General features: G+C 40.2%; 1 protein-coding gene and 1 pseudogene across 1 annotated transcript in view; both read left to right on the top strand.

The window, feature by feature from the left end:
- The window catches only part of GLG1 (golgi glycoprotein 1), a 127,656-nt gene that overhangs the window by 29,052 nt on the left and 77,753 nt on the right, over positions 1 to 20,851 (top strand). The window lies entirely within an intron of this gene.
- Positions 1 to 20,851, top strand: part of LOC109572257 (translationally-controlled tumor protein pseudogene) — a 62,419-nt pseudogene that overhangs the window by 23,374 nt on the left and 18,194 nt on the right.

Genomic DNA, 20,851 nt, shown 5'->3' with positions numbered 1-20,851 from the left:
GTCCTTCGGCCTTTTTTTAGTCAGGCTGCATTTTGTTGTTGAATTGTAGGAGTTCTTTATGAATTCCCGATATTAAACTCATATCAGGTAAATGATTTGCAGACATTTTCTCCTATCACATGGGTTGCTTTTTCACTCCGTCAATTGTGTCCTTTGATGCACAGATGTTTTTTTATTTCAGTGAAGTCCTGTTTATCTATTTTTTTCTTCTATTTGTGCTTTTGCCATCATATCCAAGAAATCATTGCCAAATTCCACATCGCAAAGTATTTCCCCTGTGCTTTCTCTTAAGAGTTTTATAGTTTTAGCTCTTAAATTTAGGTCTCTACTCCATTTTGAGTTAATTTTGTACATGCTGTAGGGTAAGGGATCCAACTTCAGTCTTTTGGGTGAGGATGTTAAATTTTTCCAACATCATGTGTTGAAAAGACTGTTCTTTCCCCATTGAATGATCTTGGTACCCTTGTTGAAAATCAGTTGACCAAATAAAAATACTAAGGTTTATTTCTGTGCACACCGGTGCGATTGTCAGTAACCATTTCTGGGCTTCTGCTCCTGGGCTTTAGCTTCCAGTAAACTGTGATTTCCTGTTTTCACCACCTCCAATTTTGGGACAGGGGTTTGCCCTGTGACTTCAGGTCTGATGGATTTCAGAAGAGTTGTTGATTTTCAGTTCGTTCAGCTTTTTTCTCATTGTGAGTATGGGAATGATGATTTCCAAGCTCTGTCCCTGTCGGACCAGAAACCAGATGTTTTCTAGGCTCATCTTGTACTTTTTCAGTCCCAGACCTGGAATCAACCACTTCTGTAAGGAACTCTGTTTCCTTTTTGTGGAGAATGGTCTTTAGAATCCAAGGTCTGGATGTTGGATGTGCTCATCGCTACTCAGGTGTCACTGTGTTAGCAGACAGAGCCAGAAGACGTGTGTGTGCATTTATATACATGCATGCGTATAGACATATGCACGCACACGCACACAGACGTATATACACGTGCACACGTGTGTGTATACACAGACATCTCTTCATATCTATGTGTACGTTTATAAGTCAACACATTCAAAGTAGATTTAGATTCATATTGATGCCTTCTGTACCACAGGTTCATTTTAGCTTTTTCCCTTTTCGTATTTATAATTCCGTTCTGTGACAGTGAAAAACTTGGTTCTTACTTTCTACAAATTATTTGATTGCTGAATCATATAAGACACTGAAATAGTTTCAGAACGCTAAAACTGTGTCATTATGAGAAAGCAAACCCACCAACCAGGGTTCAGTATTTGTTTGTAGCTCTTTTTGTCATTGGACTGAAGCGATAAAGTGAAAAAACAGTGTTCACAAGCCACTCAAGTGACTCTTCCTTCCTCCGTTTCCCTTCGCTCCCCTATGGTTATGATAGTTCGTTCGAAATCCAGTGAGGTTCGTTTGCTTTTCTTCGGATTGCATTTTTGCCTCCCCTCATTCTTATTTTTAAAATTTTGAGTCAGTAAAAACATGGTTCTAGAATTGCTTCCCTGCTACACCTCTTACCCCATTCCCATCCTCTCAGCCTTTCCTTCCCGTTGCCAGAGTAGCCAGTCTCAGTTTTTAGTTTATACTTTGTTTTTTTTTTTTTGGTGCCATGAACAGGTAGCTGTAAATTTTCTTATGTCTCTTTCTTTCTAACCTGAAAATTAAACATATTTGATCCTCTTTTGTATTTTGCTTTTTTAAAACATTGTCTTAGAAATCACTTTATATCAGTTCATAGCGATCTTCCTTAGTTTATTCAGCCACTCTTCTGTGCATGCGTGTTTATTTCCTGTGTTTTGCGGTTATGAGCAATACTACAGTGAATAGTCTTGTGCTCATGTAGTTTCAGCTTCCCAGGGGGCACAGTGGTAATCCACCTGCCAGTGCAGGAGACACAGGCTTGATCCCTGGGTTGGGAAGGTTGCCTGGAGAAGGAAATGACAACCTGCTCCAGTATTCGTCCCTGGAAAATTCCACGGAGAGGAGCCTGTTGGGCTACAGCCCAGGGGGTCGCAAAGAGTCAGCTACCACTGAGTGACCAAGTACACACACATACGTAGCTTCATATTGTTGGAGATAATATTCCTGAAAGTGCAGTATTGCTGGCTTTTGTTGCACCAACAGCATATAAGTTCAAAGCAAACTGAACATTTCTGAAGTTTTGTACATTTTGTTGTTCACAAACATTATTTGATCTCTTCAAAAACCTCCTAATAAAGGACTTGCCAGGTGCTGCTACAGGGTGATGTAAGCTGACAGAAGACTCTCACCTGACTGATCGGTCTACAGGTGAACATGGTGAAGTAAAACAGGAAGCATCGCCGTGCCTCAGATGGGCTAACTGCTCGCTTCTAAGTCACAAAACATTGTATATGTTTCATAATTATTTTTCTTAATTAGTAATTCTTAGTTGGAATTTTTGGGGAAAGATTATATCATGTACATCTCTGCAAATAATGTGAATGAAGTACAGGCCTGTCGCTCGTTAGAAAAAAGAGCTAAACATTTATTAACTGTACTTATAATTTGAAAAAATGGTCCCTGAAAACAAACAGGAACCTCATTGAATTTATTGTTAGTGTGGTTTGCTTCTCACGAACTTCCTATGATGAACGGTTGCTTTTCTCTTACCCCACCCTTGGATCTCTCATTTTCCTGGTAGCCCAGAAAAACCTCACTGGGATTTGTTCTTTTTTTTCTTTTCTTTGGCTGCACCATGCAGCATGTGGGATCTTGGTTCCCTGACCGAGGATCAAACCCGTGTCTCCTGCCTTGGGAGAATGGAGTCTTCACCACTGGGCCACCAGGGAAGTCCCTGGGATTTGTTCTTGATCCCATTTAAAGCAACGTTTTCAATTTAGTTCTTTGATTTAGCATCTTTATAGCTTTTTAGGATTTACATACGTTTTAAACAGTGATGCAGCTTAAGATTCAACTATTCTGGAAGATCTCTTGAGTTTTTAAAACAAGTTATGCATTTACTATCTCAAATCCTGGTACAGTATTGCTATTCAACATTCCTGGGGCAGCCTCGAATACTCTGATTTAGGATACCAACTCGTTTATGTGGATTATTGAGAGCTGTGCTGTGCTGTTTGCTTATTGCTCAGTTGTGACCAACTCTTTGTGACTGCTTGGACTGTAGCCCACTCACCAGGCTCCTCTGACCTTAGTAATTCTCCAGGCAAGAACACTGGAGAGGCTTGCCATTTCCTCCGCCAGGGGATCTTCACAACCCAGGGATCGAACCCAGGTCTCTCCCATTGCAGGCAGATCCTTTACCATCTCAGCCACCTGGGAAGCCCTTATTAAGAGCTGGCTCTTCGATGCAGAACTTTCAGGACACATTTATCTGTTTTCAGCTAGTTAAAAGACTACTGAAATGCCTTCTTAGACCATGTTATCTTGGAAAAACGTTTCAGAGATCTTTTCTTAAATCTTGTCTTAGCTGGATGATCTGAGATAATCCATGCAAATGGTATTTTGGGGGGCGTTAAGCAGTGCCAGCATCTCTAGGCCAGATAGCTGTCTCTGTATACTGAAGCACAGCAGAGTAGAATAGGAGCACACCTTCAGAAAGTGCTCCTGCATTCGCATCGGTTCCAAGCGTCCTGGCAGGCATGTGGATTTTGTCTCTTCCTCTTCTTTTTTTATTAAGCAGTACATACATAGTTTTAATATATAAAAATTAAGATCAGAGTACAACCAAGTTTATAATGTAAAACTTAAATCCTATTTTAGCTTTCCCTACGTTCAACTATTTTTAGTTCTTGTATTCTTGTATTTATCTGATTTTTAAGTAGAATACCTAGGTTGTTCTCTCTTTATATTAGATGTTGTCTGTTGATTTCTTAAAAACGATTTATATTTAGTTCTCGTAAAATACACTTAGCTGTCTTTGCCCTGAAATTGAACTTTGTAGAGCATGACTCCTGCAGAGCCAAGGGAGAAAGTAGACTGTGCTGTACCACAGGCAGGATTCATGCGAGTCAGTGGCTTTGGAATTGAGGCATTAATCGGCCAAGTTCTGCAGAAAGCTTTTACCTGCTCTAATGAGATCAATTTTGGTCCATTTCCTTCTTGTCTCAGGCTCATTCATCAATCTTGAGTAATCAACAAACAGTTTTTTAAAAAAGAAATCAAATTCATTGCTGCTTCGGTCTGATTAGTTAAAAACAAACAAACAAAAAGCAAACGAATGAAAAAACCTGCAAAGCCCCACAAAATTATGTCTTACTCATTTTTTTTAGTTTTTACAGAGAATGGGGAACAAGTTTAGGTCATGGCTGTAAGAATGTTTTAGTGTGAAGTCAGAATACCTCAAGCAAATTATTGCTTTTCCCCTTTGTGTTTTGTAATTTTCACTTTTGTATTTCTGTTATGGATTGCAGTCTTTTAGAAAGCTATGCTTCTCTTGCATTTCTGGGTCCACAGTCATGGCCAGTGTTAACTCTGCAGAGTTTGTTAAAAGACATTTCTAGAACCTGCTTTTTGGTATTGATTTCCTTTGTGATTCAAACAATATCAGGATAGATTTACTTAGAACTTTGGTGGGTCTGGTTTTTAAATTTGGAAAAGTTTTACCTATTGAAAAAAATTGCACAATGTGAGAGTTGGGAGTTAAGTTTTAAGTTACTTGGGGCAAAATGAGGGCTGCAGCCCGGGGGACAGCGTTTCAGATAGCTCTGAGAAACCCCTCCAGGGAGGCGAGGGGAGGAGCTCTGCAGCAAAAGGGGGACAGCGTTTCGGATAGCTCTGAGAAACCCCTCCAGGGAGGCAAGGGGAGGAGCTAGGGTATGTAGGAGATAGTTCTGAGAAACTCCTCCAGGTAGGCGAGGGGAGGAGCTAGGGTATGTAGGAGATAGTTCTGAGAAACCCCTCCAGGTAGGCGAGGGGAGGAGCTAGGGTACATAGGAGCTCTGCAGCAAAAGGCACGCAGAACATTAGAAGGTAGATAGTCAAGTTTAGGAATTCAGCTGATGACTTTGAGATCTTTGTTTACTGATATGGCAGGACATAGTTCATTTCAACTATTCCATTTCTCATACGCTACATAGGAAGAGCTTAGGGTACATATCTGGATCATTTGACAGACATCTCCTGAATTGGCATTCAGTTTCTAAGTTTCTCTTAATAGTTACTGAAAACACTTTATATAAAACTCAGCGGTAAATTTATTTACCCTTCGATAAGCAAGTATATATTAGGCAGCACAAACACAAAAACTCTTGCCTCAGGCCTAGCTTTTTAGTAGTCCTAGAGACGTAATTCTCCTTCTCGATGGTTATCAGAACCTCAGTAGGCTTTGGTATCAGCAAAAGAAAAATAGGATGATCCTTTGAAAGTTATTTTTGTGGGTTTATATTGAAGCCCAGGTTTATGGAGGGTAGGGTCCCATGTATAAAGTATGACAAGTCATTGGGAAAAAAATGATTTGCCCTCAGTAAGATCTTAATGTCTGTTTTTCTAAATTAGAATTGGTACATGATTTCCTCCAAAAAATAAAAATAGAATACTTCTTCAAGTACTCATTCAGGATCATGAGTAAACAGAACCTTGTCAAACCTTGTACATTTTAAGTGAAAAGAATAAAATATAATATTTTTCTTCAGTAAGGTTCTTTGCTTCTTTTGGCTTAGCAGGTCTTGTTAAAGCATTACCAAATAGCTATTAAATTAAAATCTAGAGTAGATTAGTTCTCTAATTTCTTCACAACCTTGTCTTTTGAAGCCCCTATTTATGCGCATTCGTATTTTAGACTGAAGATTGCAGACTGCAGCCCATGGCCCAAAACCAGCCCACAACCTGGTTTTGTGTCTCTGGAGGTAAGAGTTATCTTTCCAGTTTTTAAAAGGTTAAAAGAAGACACTACAAGATTGTGGAGGTTGTTTGTACAGCACAAAACCTCAAGCACCGTATGTCTCTGTACAGAACACACAGAGCAGTTTCTCACTGTATAGTATGTAACATACGTATGACTCCTTATGTGTTTATTTCTGGCTGCGCAGGGTCTTTGTTGCTGCACTTGGGCATCTAGTTGCGGCCAGCGGGGCTCCTCTCAAGTTGCGGCGCACAGGCTTCTCGTTGCAGTGACTTCTCTAGTTTCCGAGCACTGGCTCTAGGGTGCTCGGGCTTCAGTGCAGCACGTGGGCTCAGCATTTGTGGTGCTCGGGCTTAGTTGCCCTGTGTCTTCTGGAACCTTCCTGGACCAGATAGCGAACCGGTGTCTCCTGCATTGACAGGTGGATTCTTAACCATTGGAGCATCAGAGAAGTCCTGGTGCAACCCTTTTTAAATAGTTTACAATCCACCTGAATTAGTGTCACCTTCGGTAAGAAAAATGTCATGTTGTATCTCATTATATAGCCTTCGTTTTTATAGAATTTACCAAATTTGTCAGTTTTTATAGTTGGTGTGGACTTTTAAAAAATTACTTTTTTCTTGAAGCATAGTTCATTTACAATATTGAGTTAATTACTGTGGTACGACAAAGTGACGCAGTTATACATATATAGATATATTCTTTTTTTCTCTTTTTGGCTGCACTGAGAGGCTCATAGGATCGTATTAGTTCCCAGACTAGAGGTTGAACCCTGGCCCTTGGTAACAAAAGTGCAGAGTCCTAACCACTGGACTGCCAGGGAATTCCCAACATTCATTTTTTTAATTTTATTTTCCGTTATGGTTTGTTGTGCTGTGCAGTAGGACCTTGTTGTTTATCCCTTCTGTTTAAAGAGCGACATCTCCTCACTCCAAGCTCCCCCTTCGTGCTCTCCCCAGCCCCCGCTCCCTCGGCAACCACTGGCTGCCTCCGTATGTCCGCAACTCTACTTCAGTTTCATAGATAGGTTCATCTGTGTCATACTTTAGATTCCGCACATAAGATGTCAGATGGTAGTTGTCTTTCTCTTTTTGACTTAAATCATTTAGCATGATAGTCTCTAGTTGTATCCAGTGTGGACTTCTATTAACCAGAAGCTGTGGGCGTGACACTAAGCTAGCCTGGGGTTTGAGATGGGAAGAGAGCACTCCACACGTGCCTGTTCTTACCTTGTGCTTGGTCTTGGGGGTGTACATCTTTGTGATGCTGCTTTAGGAATGATACTGAACTTGAATATTGCTGTTTCTTCATAAATGCAACATATTTTCATTGATATCTTTGCCTACTGCATAGAGAGTGTGTTATTTCTTTGAAGCTGTATTTTGATGTTAAATTGGGTGATGTGGTTGCTTTGGTTGCGGCCTTTTGGCTAAGATCAAGAGTGGTTGGGAGTTTTAGTAGAAAAGTTTTAAAGAATTTTAAAAGAAAAAAATTTGGTTATAATGCTTTGTCACTTACCATATTTTATTGAATCTAAAACATATTTTTCACCGTAACATTTAGAAAACATTTTTATTTATTTATTTGGCTGTGCTGGGTCTTAGTTGCACCATGTGGGCTCTTTTAGTTGTGTTACGTGGAACCTAGTTCCCTGACCAGGGATTGAGCCCTGGCTCCCTGTATTGGAGTCTTAGCCACTGGGCCATCAGGGAAGTTGCTTACCTTGACGTTTTTGAAATCACTATTATCTTAAATTTTATGACAAAATTATAATCGGCAGTGCCCTCCCCAATGGTAAATAAAGGTGCATTTTAAAATCAATAAAGCATGGTTCATATATTCTGTTCATTTACGTTATCTGTTAGGTGCATTGTTTTCTTGTCCCTTATATTGATTCCACCCCTTCTTACTTACTTGGATATTGCAGCCAAATTCATTATTTTGGAAATCTTTAATCCTTTAAAGATTGAAGATCTAAAATCCTTTAAAGGATTTATTTGGGGGTTTATTTTAATTCTGAGATTTGTAATTTAAGTTAAGTTAGATAATAAGTGTGTGTGCGTGGTCAGTCGTGTCCCACTCTTTGTGACCTCATGGACTGTAGCCTGCCAGTCTCCTCTTGCCATGGGTTTTTCCAGGCAGTAATACTGGAGTGAGTTGCCATTTCTTTCTCTAGGGGATCTTCCCGTCCCAGGTATCGAACGCACCTCTCTTGCATTGGCAGGCAGATTCTCTTTAGCACTGCACCAACTGGGAAGATAATAAGCACCATCATCCGTATTTAGGCAACAGAACAGTTTAAGAAAATGAGCAGTTAACGGTTTGAGTAGCCCAGTGTCCTGATCTGCTGCTGTCTGTTAACAAATGGCCTGCAGCCTGATCTTTTGTGTTAGTTACAATTTTGCTGAATATACTGTAGAAGAACCTTAACCCGAAAACCAGTTTAGCTTTAGCCTGACTTGTGGTTTTCTTGGGTGTTTGCAGCTGAGAAGTACCTGTGAGTTTATAGTAGTGTTCTGTTGATGGGAAATGTTGAATAATTAGAAATTATATAGTAATTGTTATTTAGGCCTTTGTACATCCAAAAATAAGCCACTTTGTATTACAGAGACGATACATTTTTAAAAAACTTATATGTTTGTGCAGAATCACAAGTCAGTAACTTCAAAAAAGGCAAGCCAAATAAAATGGGGAGGAAGTTGGGGATTAATGCCAACAATAAATGTACAGATGTAAGCTTTTTATTTGTCAGTGATTCTAAACCCTAGTTGTACCTAGGCTGATTTTTAAAAAATACCCAGAAGTCTCAGGTAAATAAATCATAATGTTTGGAATTAGTTGCTGGCAAAGAACTATTACTATTGTATTATAGAAGCAAAGTTTTTATAGATTTACCTGTAGTGCTTTGTTTGCTCCTCATAACTTCTTACATCTCTAAGCTTCCATCTAGGACCACTTTCCTTCTGCCTACATTTTTAAAAAAATATCTTCTAGTGAGAGTCTCCTGCTGGCCAGCTGTCAGGCTTTGTTTGTCCAGAAATGTCTTTATTCTCTTAAAAGATATTTTTGCTGGGTCTAGGTATCAATTATCTATTTCTGATATGTCTGTCTGAATGCTGAGTTCCAAAAAATAGCAAGGAGAGATAAGAAAGCCTTCCTAAGTGATCATTGCAAAGAAATAGAAGAAAACAATAGAATAGGAAAGACTTGAGATCTCTTCAAGAAAATTAGAGATACCAAGGCAACATTTCATGCAGAGATGGGCTCGATAAAGGACAGAAATGGTATGGACCTAACAGAAGCAGAAGATATTAAGAAGAGGTGGCAAGAATACACAGAAGAACTGTACAAAAAAGATCTTCATGACCCAGATAACCATGATGGTGTGATCACTCACCTACAGCCAGACATCCTGGAGTGTGATGTCAAGTGGGCCTTAGGAAGCATCACTATGAACAAAGCTAGTGGAGGTGATGGAATTCCAGTTGAGCTATTTCAAATCCTAAAAGATGATGCTGTGAAAGTGCTGCACTCAATAGGCCAGCAAATTTGGAAAACTCAGCAGTGGCCACAGGACTGGAAAAGGTCAGTTTTCATTCCAATCCCAAAGAAAGGCAGTGCCAAAGAATGTTCAAACTACTGTACAATTGCACTCATCTCACATGCTAGTAAAGTAATGCTAAATTCTCCAAGCCAGGCTTCAACAGTACATGAATTGAGAACTTCCAGATGTTCAAGCTGGTTTTAGAAAAGGCAGAGGAACCAGAGATCAAATTGCCGACATCCATTTGATCATAGAAAAAGCAAGAGAGTTCCAGGAAAACATCACTTCTACTTCTTTGACTATGCCAAACCCTTTGTCCTTGTGGATCACAACAAACTGAAGAATTCTTTAAGAGATGGGAAAGCAGACCACCTGACCTGCCTCCTGAGAAATCTGTACGCAAGTCAAGAAGCAACAGTTAGAACCGGACATGGAGCCAATGGACTGGTTCCAAATTGGGAAAGGAGTATGTCAGGGTTGTAGATTGTCACCCTGCTTATTTAACTTATATGCAGAGTACATCATGCGAAATGCTGGGCTGGATGAATCACAAGCTGGAATCAAGATTGCTGGGAGAAATATCAAGAACCTCAGATATGCAGATGACACCACCCTTACGGCAGAAAGTGAAGAAAAACTAAAGACCCTCTTGATGAAAGTGAAAGGGGAAAGTGAAAAAACTGTCTTAAAACTCAACATTCAAAAAACTAAGATCATGGCATCAGGTCCCATCACTTCATGGCAAATAGATTGGAAACTGGAAACAGTGAGAGACTTTATTTTCTTGGGCTCCAAAATCACTGCAGATGAAATCACACCAGCCATGAAATTAGAAGATGCTTGCTTCTTGGAAGAAAAGCTATGACCAACCTAGACAGCACGCATATTAAAAAGCAGAGACATTACTTTGCCCACAAAGGTCCATCTAGTCAAGGCTATGATTTTTCCAGTAGTCATGTATGGATGTGAGAGTTGGACCATAACAAAAGCTGAGCGCTGAAGAATTGATGCTTTTGAACTGTGGTGTTGGAGAAGATTCCTGAGAGTCCCTTGGACAGCAAGAAGATCGAACCAGACCATCCTAAAGGATTGAAGGCGAGAGGAGAAGGGGACGACAGAGGATGAGATGGTCGGATGGCATCACCAACTCATTGGACATGAGTTTGAGTAAGCTCCGGGAGTTGGTGATGGACAGGGAAGCCTGGTGTGCTTCAGTCCATGGGATCACAAAGAGGTGGACACGATTTAGCGACTGAACTGAAATATATTGACCAGAGCAAGTCAGATGGCCAAGCCCGCATTCCAAAGAATGGAGAGATTAGATTCCCTCTCTTGAGAACCTGTTGTATTGCACAGCAAACTACTCGGTGATCTGTGGTGACCTAAGTGAGAAGGAATTCTAAAAACGAGTGGATATATGTATACGTGTAACTGGTTCCCTGTGCTTTATAGGAGAAACTAACACAACACTGTAAACCAGCTGTTCTCCAATTAAAAGAAAAGACAAAGAAATGAGAAGGATTTGTGGCCTTGAAAAAATCAATCACAGGCGAGTATTTTAGCTTGGAATAGTTCTTCTTGCAGCACATTTTCTTTCTACTCTTTTGGCTTTCACTGTTGCTGTTGGGCAGCTAGTTCCCATGGCTTCTTTACAGACTTCTTGTCTTTGTGTTCTCTTGCTCATTTGTGTTCTTTTTCAATGTAAATGAAAATGTTTTGCAACGATGAAGCAGGGTCAGTCCTATTTTCAACAAGATGATGAGGTATCACATTTTCAAAACTATTGGATGTTGATGATGCAAGTGCAAAAATATCAGAACCAATGAGAAGTTAGAATCTATTAAAGATGTTTTTGAAATCTGGAATCGTGGATATGTTCCAGATTTGTGATTAACAGTTGATAGGCATGTGGGTATATGTATACCTTCAAACTCAGGAAAATATAGACTAAATATTTGGTCTTACTCTGTTAAAATGTATGTTAAGATTTGTAGTATAATTTTTCACTTTCTGATAGAATTTTCATTTTATTCTACCCTACATTATTCATAAAGTATTTTCCATAAAGTAATATAAAAATGATAAATGATCTTTTTTTTTTCTGTTATTCTAAAGATTAGGGCTTCCCTGGTGACTCAGATGGTAAAGAATATGTCTGCGATGTGGGAGACCTGTGTTCGATCCCTGGGTTGGGAAGCTCCCTTGGAGAAGGGAACAGCTACCCACCCCAGTATTCTGGCTCGGAGAATCCCATGATCTGTACAGTCCATGGGGTTGCAAAGTGTTGGACACTACTGAGTGACTAACACTTTCACCTTCATTTTCATTTGATACCTCTTTATTGATTTTTAGAGGATTTTTATCTTCCGACATTTTTAGTTGTTTATAATTTGAGGATTGTTCCAAAAAGTCTAGCCTACCATTACCAGAAATGGATTATACCACATACATATTTTTTAAAGCTTTTTTATGTATACTAGATTCAAAATACTATTGATTGATCATTTTGCAAATAGAAGATATATGTGGAACTATAAAAATTAAATAGCTGGGAGCCATAGTTTACAAGGGGAAACCTAAGAGTCATTAAAGTCAAGTGTAACATTTCAGTTTAAACACCGCCCCCCCCCAATGAAACAAAATATTTTTATTATCTTTAGAGTTTTTGAGTTAGTCAGATATGTTTGTGGCTATAGGAAGCTGAGTGTTACCAGTGTAGAAAATTCAGCCTTGGTGTATTTTTAAAAAGTGGTTACCACAACACTGATTGATGGCTGTTACAGTGCCTGGATGACAGAGGATCACCCACCTCCTACTCGGTGTGACATGCTGAGTGGAGACGTAACATTAAAACATTTATGGCAACCCTATTCTGAAGATAGCTTAAGGATATTTATTTTAGGGTTCAGTTTTTTTTATAGTGAGTCATTTTTCTAAGCTGCCTTATATATACACAACAAAGCAGTTGTAATTGACATTCTCTAGTCTAAATCTACAGATGAGATGTAAAGATGTAAAATAATTTGATGTAATTATTTTGTTTCCTACTAAAACCCACATTTTCTTCAGTTATTTTCTATTTACAAGCTCTGTTGCTAAGGAAATGACAGTTTTTCTTGACACTTGACAAGTGGCTTTGTTTATCGCTCCTCTCTAAAAATGCGGGTTATGCGAGTCTCCTGGTCTAGTGGTTGGTGCTTTCACTGCCGTGGCCTGGGTTCAGTCCCTGGTTGGGGAGCTGAGATCCTGTAAGCTGTACAGCATGACCAAAAAAAGGAATGTGGTTTATAGTGTTGTTCTGGACTACACAGACTAGGGATTAAGGCATTTAAATACTGTATGAAGATCACATATTGTGGCAACTTACAGTAGGCCGTTGCTGTGATTCTTGGGTCTTGAGGTTAGTTGTCTCAAGTTAGATATGTTTTTTCTCGAACAGCAAGGCAAATGTTTTAGAGCAGTGTGTCAGAGACGTGGGAGAAGGTAAATCAGACTCGTGTAATGGTGAATGGATGCTTAATCGCTGGTACTTGGGTCTGTACTCGTATTGTGTGGATGACACAGGCGATAGAAGAAATAAATTAGTAAATGTAGTTGTGCTGTAAGAAACGAGACTGTTGTCCTTACGTGATTTGACTACTGTGCGCCTTGTAACATGCTCACGCATAGTACTTGGGTTTATTATAATTAAGGTCAGCACTGATGTTTTCCATTTTGCATAGTGAATTATGTCTAGTTTCATTGTCACCTGAGAAAGTCACAATAAAGTCAAACTGGAATTATTCCAAGTACTGAATAATTCAAAATGCTTTGAACTACAAAATTGAGTATGTTAGTATTTACCAGGCTATAGATCTAGAACCATTGTTATGAAAACATAAGCAAGTTCTCTTCCTGCGCTTGTCTTTTTGTTTATTATTTTTTGTTTTCTCTCTTGGCTTTTGCATTCTTGTAGTAGTTGTAGCAGCAATTGCTACAAACCAACAGCAGCAAACTTCTGTTACTTGGTTGGTTTTTGTCTTTGAGGAAACAAATGTGATGACTTCTTTCCAGAGCTAATTACATGTCGTCAGCTTAGGGGCCTTCCAGAGAGGTAGGCATTTTCTTTGTAATAGTTGCACAGAACTCTGATTTGATTTGTTTAGCCGTGAGTCTGTCACTGAAACCCCCTCCAGTGGTTCAGTACACCACAGCTGCAGCCAGGGGTCTGTTAATAGAATGTACTTAATACTGAGATCTAAACTTAGTAGTGTGCCATCTGGGTGTTAAAAAACAAATGAGACTAACAAAGAAGCAGGTTAAAATTTAGTAACTCTTCTAGGCCTTGTTGAAAAATGTAATTTAGGAGGCTGACAGATCCCATTGAGATTAAGTAGATAATGGGTATGAAAACGTGTCTTATTACTTTTGGAAGATATAAGACAGAAGTTGCCGTTAATGTGCTTTGGAAGTAAACAAGCCCATTTGCTGGAATATAAAAAAATGTCTGAAAAGTACTATGTTCCTTTTTCCTGTCTCCTTAAATTTGATTGGGTAACTTCATCGCATTTAACATATAGTGTCCATAATGCGTTTCTTTAAAAGAAAAGAGACCTTTACTGTGCTGTCATTACAACTTTAAATAAACGTGGACTAGGTTACAGAGTAGTGAATTATTGTTTCTTTTGCCTTTATCAAAGTGAGATTTAAGTAAAAAGTATGTGTTCCTCACTATGTCAGGAGTTGTGATTGTTTTGTAGTGACAGGAGGTCCTATCCAAACAAGTTTAAGGTAAAAAGAGAGATGACTTCATATAATTGAAGATGAGGTATACCAGCTGGCTTTGGGCTTGCCGCGATCCTGGGCTCATCCCCTTAGCTGGACTGGGTCCCCTGGCACAGCGCACCGCTGGGCTGGCTTCCCTCAGGGCCTCCGCACGGCGGCACGGTGGCCCAGTAGCCTCTCCCGGCACCTCCATCTGTGCTAGCGTTGTTTGCGGTGATTTTATTGTCTGTCATCATCCACATCCCTGAACCACTGATGAATGTTACGGGGAGTTTTACTTCTGAGTGACCCAAGTCAAAAACAGTCCTGTGTCCTGGGAAACCAGTATTTTGAGCGCACTTCTTTCATGGGACTAAAGAGATACTTAGTTTGCTCATCTCGCATTCAAAAGAGTTGGCATTGGAAACTTCACTGCAACCGTGGGGCGCCAGGCCAGAGCTGAAGGAGATGTTCATGATACAGGTGGTTGAATGTACTGTGTTCCTTCCGAACACAGTACTTCTGTTCTGCCGAAAGAGAGCAGAGGAGACAAGGAGCACGTGTGCGTCCTGGCTAGCGCGCTCTTCCCCTCTCTCTCTCTCTCTCTCTGTGAAAGGCAGGGCCAGAAGGCAAGGCCAGGGAAAGGCAGGGCCGAGGTTCCATAACTCGAATCGTAGATCCTGGCTGTTTTTGAGAACTTTATAATGAAGTCTGGTGTTTTGCTGGTTTAAAATTTTCAATCTCTATGCAATCACAGTTCCCTATATTCAAAACTAAATTTAAACCTTTTCTAGTCAGAAATGTTGCTGCCTGCCTGCTGCCAAGTCACTTGAGTCGTGTCCGACTCTTGTGCGACCCCATGGACTGCAGCCTATCAGGCTTCTCTGTCCATGGGATTCTCCAGGCAAGAACACTGAAGTGGGTTGCCATTTCCTTCTCCAGTGCATGAAAGTGGAAAGTGAAAGTGAAGTCACTCAGTCGTGTCTGACTCTTAGTGACCCCATGGACTGACTGCTGCCCACCAGGCTCCTCCATCCATGGGATTTTCCAGGCAACAGTACTGGAGTGGGGTGCCATTGCCTTCTCCAGAAATGTTGCTAGCATTCTATAAAAGCAAAGAAAAGTAAATGACATTTGGGTAAGCCACACTTTATTTTCTCAACAAAAGTAAGATGTGTCCCCTTTGTACCCCCTCTCCTTTTATTTCATTTGCTAAAATAGTTGGAAAAGCTCCATCACAGTGTCTGCAGCTCGTAGGTCAAGAGACAAGATTGGATCCCTGTGGTACAGGATATGTAATTTTAGTCAATCTATAGAAAATTCAAAACACCAGATTTCAGGAGACCATTGAGGAGTCTGAAAGATTTCCTTGGATTCTTTTCTTAGACAGGGACATTTTCCTTTTCTTAGCTTCTTAGTTATAGTTTTGCAGCACCTAAAATGTTTTCTCCTCTGACATTTACATTCTTCCTGTATTATATATGTATTTCATTCAAACCTCAGCAGTATGTGTTGTTTAAAATAATTAACATTTAAATATTTCTATTATTTCTTTAATTTTCTGCCGGCTGTTTTTATTTTTCTAGCATGGTGACCAAACTATGGTGAAGAAAAATTTTACTGTTATCTTCCACTTCCCCAACAATCATTTATTAATGTGCTTTCTACATTCTGGGCTTCCCAGGTGGCACTAGTGGTAGAGAATCTGCCTGCCAGTGCAGGAGACACAAGAGACACAGATTCGATCTGTCGGGATCTTCTGGAGAAGGTAATGGTAACCCACTCCAGTATTCTTGCCTGGGAGATTCCACGGACAGGAGCCTGGCGGGCTACAGTCCATGGGGTTGTAACAAGTCGGACGTGGCTGAACATGCAGCATATTGCCATGTTCTACATTCTAGGTATTAATATAAATCAAGGATACTCCTTCTGTCTCTCTAGAAATTTTTGTCTCATATAGCATGACTGAATGATATATGAAAGGCAGATTGGAGCAGACCAATGTGTGGAGGCCAAAAAAAAGAGAGACCCACGCAGAGATTGTCATCTAGAAAATGAGGATTTGGACTAAAGCAAATCACAAGGAAAGGAGGAAAAGGAAGCACTATGGAAAACAGTTGACTAAGGAGAAGGACTAATTTAGGGGACTTGCAGGAGAGAAAGGAATCAGAAGTAAACCCAGAGTTCCATTGGGTGTGTGGGCGTTGCTTCCTTGGGGAATGATGACGCCATGGTAGAAAGGGGAACTAACTTGGGGACAAAAACTAATTCTATTAAATAAATAAATGGGAAAGAAGAGATAATCTTTTATACAGAAGAATTAAAAATAATTTATATAGGTACTTCCTCCTCCAGGAGGTAAAGCTACACTCCGCACTCCCCCACCCCCACCCCGGCGGGGCCTGCACTCAGGGAGCTGCTTCCAAAGAGTGGGCTGAAAAGGCAGAGGGGAGTCACTTTACAAGGAGAGACCTGCACACACTCCCTTGGCCAGGTGACCAGAGTTGGCATCATCAGCATGTATGTCTTTGATGGGATGTGTTGTGAATGGCACTTCTTCCCCAAAAGAATTTATCTTTTAAGTAAAAAAAAAAAAAAGTTTATCCTATGAGGAAAGCCATCACACAAACCCAAATTGAGGGATATTCTGTAAAACCCCTAACCAGGCTTCCTCAAAACTGTCAGGTCATTAGAAACACAGAAGCTAAGGAGATCAGACTAAATCCCGGATGGGAATAATGTTTGGCCAGATTATCAGGGCACCTGTTGGCCCAGTCAGGTTGACACATAATCTTGTGTCACTGTCCAAAAGCTAAGAGAGGATGGAGGGTTAAAGAAGGTAAAGGGTTAAGGAGGAGAGAGTTGTTTTTTAAACGTTGAAAACAGCAGAAAGCCAAAAGGTGGGACAGAGAAGATGACTCAATGATAAAAATCACAGGAAGCAGGAAATGAGGAAATGTGGTTTGACTCTTCATTTTAGGAGTGAAAGGAAGACACATAGTCAGGGACAGAATGGACAGCAGAAGTTAACTTTTCATTTTACAGTTGACCTTTGAACAAACTGTACGGTCCACGTGGACTTTTTTCAGTAAATAAGTAGTCTAGTACTCCATGATCCGAGGTTGGTTGAATTTGCAGATGTGGAACCACAGATACAGAGGGCCAACTCTGAAGTTATCCTCAGATTTTTGACTATGAGGAGGGTCTGCCCCTCTAAATCCCCCTAGGTGTTCCAGAGTCAACTGTATTTTATCTACCTTTCTCTTGGGACATCCCTTTTCTTCTGACTACTCCAGTCCCAAAGTGGGGCCAAAGTAACTAATACATAAAACTTTCATCAACTCTTAAGGGGAAAAGCAAGTCCCTCCCCGCCCCCACCCCCCCAACTCCTGCCCAAGAGAGAGAGCAGATTCTTCACATCCTCTAAAAATGTCTTGAGGTTCTCAAGTACTCAAATTTATGAATGTGTATCCATGGATACAAGGATAAAAGTCATATAGGTTAAAGTTAAACTTACATGTTATAAAGCAGGTGTTCAGTGAGTTAGCAAATATAATAAAAGCCTAACTCACTCTTAACCTTTTAGGTACAGCCTTCAATAATATAGTCAAACATTTGTGCATGCTCTTTCATGTTGTTATTCATCTTTTGTAATTGAACACATGGAAGACTGGTTTTAGCCCAGAAGGCAATAAATTAAATTTGAAATGCTTCTTCTAGTATTTAGCACTCTCTTTTTTCCCTTCTAAGCCCAATAAAATATTCTAATAATTTCACAAAGATAAAACTTAAGAAATGATACTGCTAAAGATGAAATATTGTTGGGCTGTTAGTAACTCCACTCCGTAGCTCACAGGTTTGCCAGCTGGTAAATACAGAATTTAAAATCAACATGTACAAATCTCTTAGGTATATAGGTATGTAGTGTGTGAAAATCAGACTGTGAGAGCTGAGGCCTGTCTGTGCGTCAGACTTGCTGATTTGACGGAGCTGCGTCTTTGTGTGGCTGCAGGCTTCAGGTGCTGCGTGTGGGGTCTAGTTCCCTGACCCGGGCTCCGGGCGCCGCCTGCGTTGGGGGTGTGGCGTCTGAAGTGCTGGATCACCAGGGAAATCCCCATAACTGGCCTTCTAAATTATTTTTTTTCCATTTTTACCACAGAATCCTATAAACTAAACTGAAGGAAGTTACATTTTTTTTATGTTAGCATCTCATCTTTATTGGGGTATCTATCAGTAGGTTCCCTGTGAGCAGAGAGCTAAAGTGACAAAACAGTGATGTCATTGAATTTGCCAGCTGAGGAAATTAATATTAATAAGATACATCTATCAAAAGATATTTTTATTCACACACTTTGCCGAAGTTCTTGGGTATAACATAGTTCTTTTTCTGACTATTCATTTTCATTATGATTTAATGATGTCCCATATGACTTTTAGTGACCAACGAACTAATTTTTAGCAGTAATACATTTAGAAAAGTGTAGAAACCCATTTATTAAAGAAATTCTGTCTTAAATAATTTTCAAACAAAGTAGGATTTAAATAGTACTGAGGAATTGTACAAATTGATTTTTATTCCCTAAGACTATGTTTGTGCCATAAAATTATGTTTGTGGGAATAGTAATTCCCAAGTATCTCTTTTAAAGGACTATTTTGTGTTGCATCTGGTTCTTAAAAGACTTCTGTTACTGAGGTTTACCACTGTTGTGAACTGTGTTGCTGTGGGTGAGAATGTTGTGTGCATATGCTTTTGTTCAAGTTACTTTTTGGCTTGTAGGATCTTAGTTCCCCAATCAGGGATGGAACCTGGTCCCACTGCAGTGAAATCGGGGTGTCCTATCCACCAGACCTCTAGGGAATTCCCATGGTTGAGGATTTTTAATAATCCGATAATAAACCTAGATTGATAATTCGTATCTTTGTATATGTAAATGCAACTATTATCAGACCAGTCAGTTGTGTTGCTCAGTTGTGTCCCACTCTTTGTGACCCCAAGGACTGCAGCACGCCAGGCTTCCCTGTCCATCACCAACTTCTGGAGCTTGCTCAAACTCATGTCCGTCCAGTCGGTGATGCCATCCAACCATCTCATCCTCTGTCGTCTCCTGCCTTCAGTCTTTCCCAGCTCAGGATATTTTCCAGTGAGTCAGCTCTTCGCATCAAGTGGCCAAAGTATCAGAGTTTCAACTTCAGCATCAATCCTTCCAGTGAATGTTCAGGACTGATTTCCTTTAGGATTGACTCATTTGATCTCCTTGCAGTCCAAGTATTATCTGATGGGTGCTTCTATAAAAGAGCTGTTTGTTACCAAATGATGGAATTTGGATATACAGTGGAAACCCAGCTTTTTACAGCTACAAGAAGACCAAAATAATGGCACAGTGTTATAAGAACTGGCATGGAAGCTGCTGTAGAGTCTGTATTTTAAAGAATCTTTCAGAGAACTCCTTGGCAATCCAGTGGTTAGGAGCCTGTGCTTACACTGAAGGGGTGCATGGGTTTGATCCCTAGTTGGGGAACTAAGATCCTACAAGCCGTGCAGCCTGGCCAAAAAAAAAAAAAAAGGAATGTTCCAGAATATTGCTAATACTGTTAAGCTAGAATCTGTAGACAATCAAATTTTGAACAAAGATAAAACACAGGTCCTGTGACTCAACCGTGAACTTAAATACAAATTAAAAGGGAAAATTCCTCTCTTACAGAAGAGGAAGTAAAATCTGGCCTTAGTGAGTTAGCTGGGAAAATGGAGACTTCTCTCTGAGTGGTGGCCCACAGTAACTGTGCTGAGGTGTGCCTGCTGGGGACTACAGGCAAATCCTGAGTGAAGCTACTCATATTCTTCTGGGTCCCTGTGTGCTTGAAGTGACCCAGCCTAGTTTTTATTTATTTATTTTTTTAAATGCTGTTGTAGAGACTGAGCGGTCCATCTGATATATACCACCACACTAAAATTAGTGGTTTATTTATATAAGAAACCAGGTTTCCCTCCTCATTATTTGAATGTGGTATAATAAAAAATATATTTGGCCTTTATCCCCAGTTCCTGGCACAGAACTCCTAAAACCCTTGGAATTTCCTGAGTGATAGGATTTCCTTTGTTACTTCATAACAAGCCCCTTTCAGTACACTTGAGTTTATGCTAATGAAGTGATTTAAGAGGGGGGCCCCTGGGTAGCCTAGGGATGGGCTGGTCGTCGGGAGAAGTGCTTATATAGTTTGGAACTTTCAGTCCAACCTGCCAGCCTCCAAGGGTGGAATGCGATGTCTCCCTGGAGACTGAGCTTTTTACAAACTCAAACTAGAAGACCCACGGAGCTTCTGTGTTGGTGAACAGACAAGATGTTGTGTCCTGAGTGGGCATGGAGACTCTTCCCTTTGTTTCTGAGTTGTGTCTTTTATGGTAAACTGGTAAATGCATGTAAAGTGTTTTCCTGCATTCTGTGACTTGGTCTAGAGAATAATTAAACTGCAGGAGGGGTTCATGGGAACCCCTAAGTTTGTAGCCAAGTCAGACAGAAGAATTAACAAGTGTCCTTGAGACCTGAGAGTCATGACTGACATCTGGAGTAAGAGCAGTCTTATGAAACCAAGCCCTTAACTTGTGGGGTCAGGTAGTAAGAGTGACAATGAAAATTAATCAGTAGTCAACATATGAAAGAAGCGGAAAATTTTATTCAAGCTACACTTGAGGATTACCTCCTGGGAAGAAGTCTCAGAAGGCTCTGAGAACT

Source organism: Bos indicus, chromosome 18 (assembly GCF_029378745.1).
Source record: "Bos indicus isolate NIAB-ARS_2022 breed Sahiwal x Tharparkar chromosome 18, NIAB-ARS_B.indTharparkar_mat_pri_1.0, whole genome shotgun sequence".
NCBI lineage: Eukaryota > Metazoa > Chordata > Mammalia > Artiodactyla > Bovidae > Bos > Bos indicus.
The sequence above is the reverse complement of the archived record's forward strand: the minus strand, read 5'-3'. Positions and strand labels throughout refer to the sequence as shown.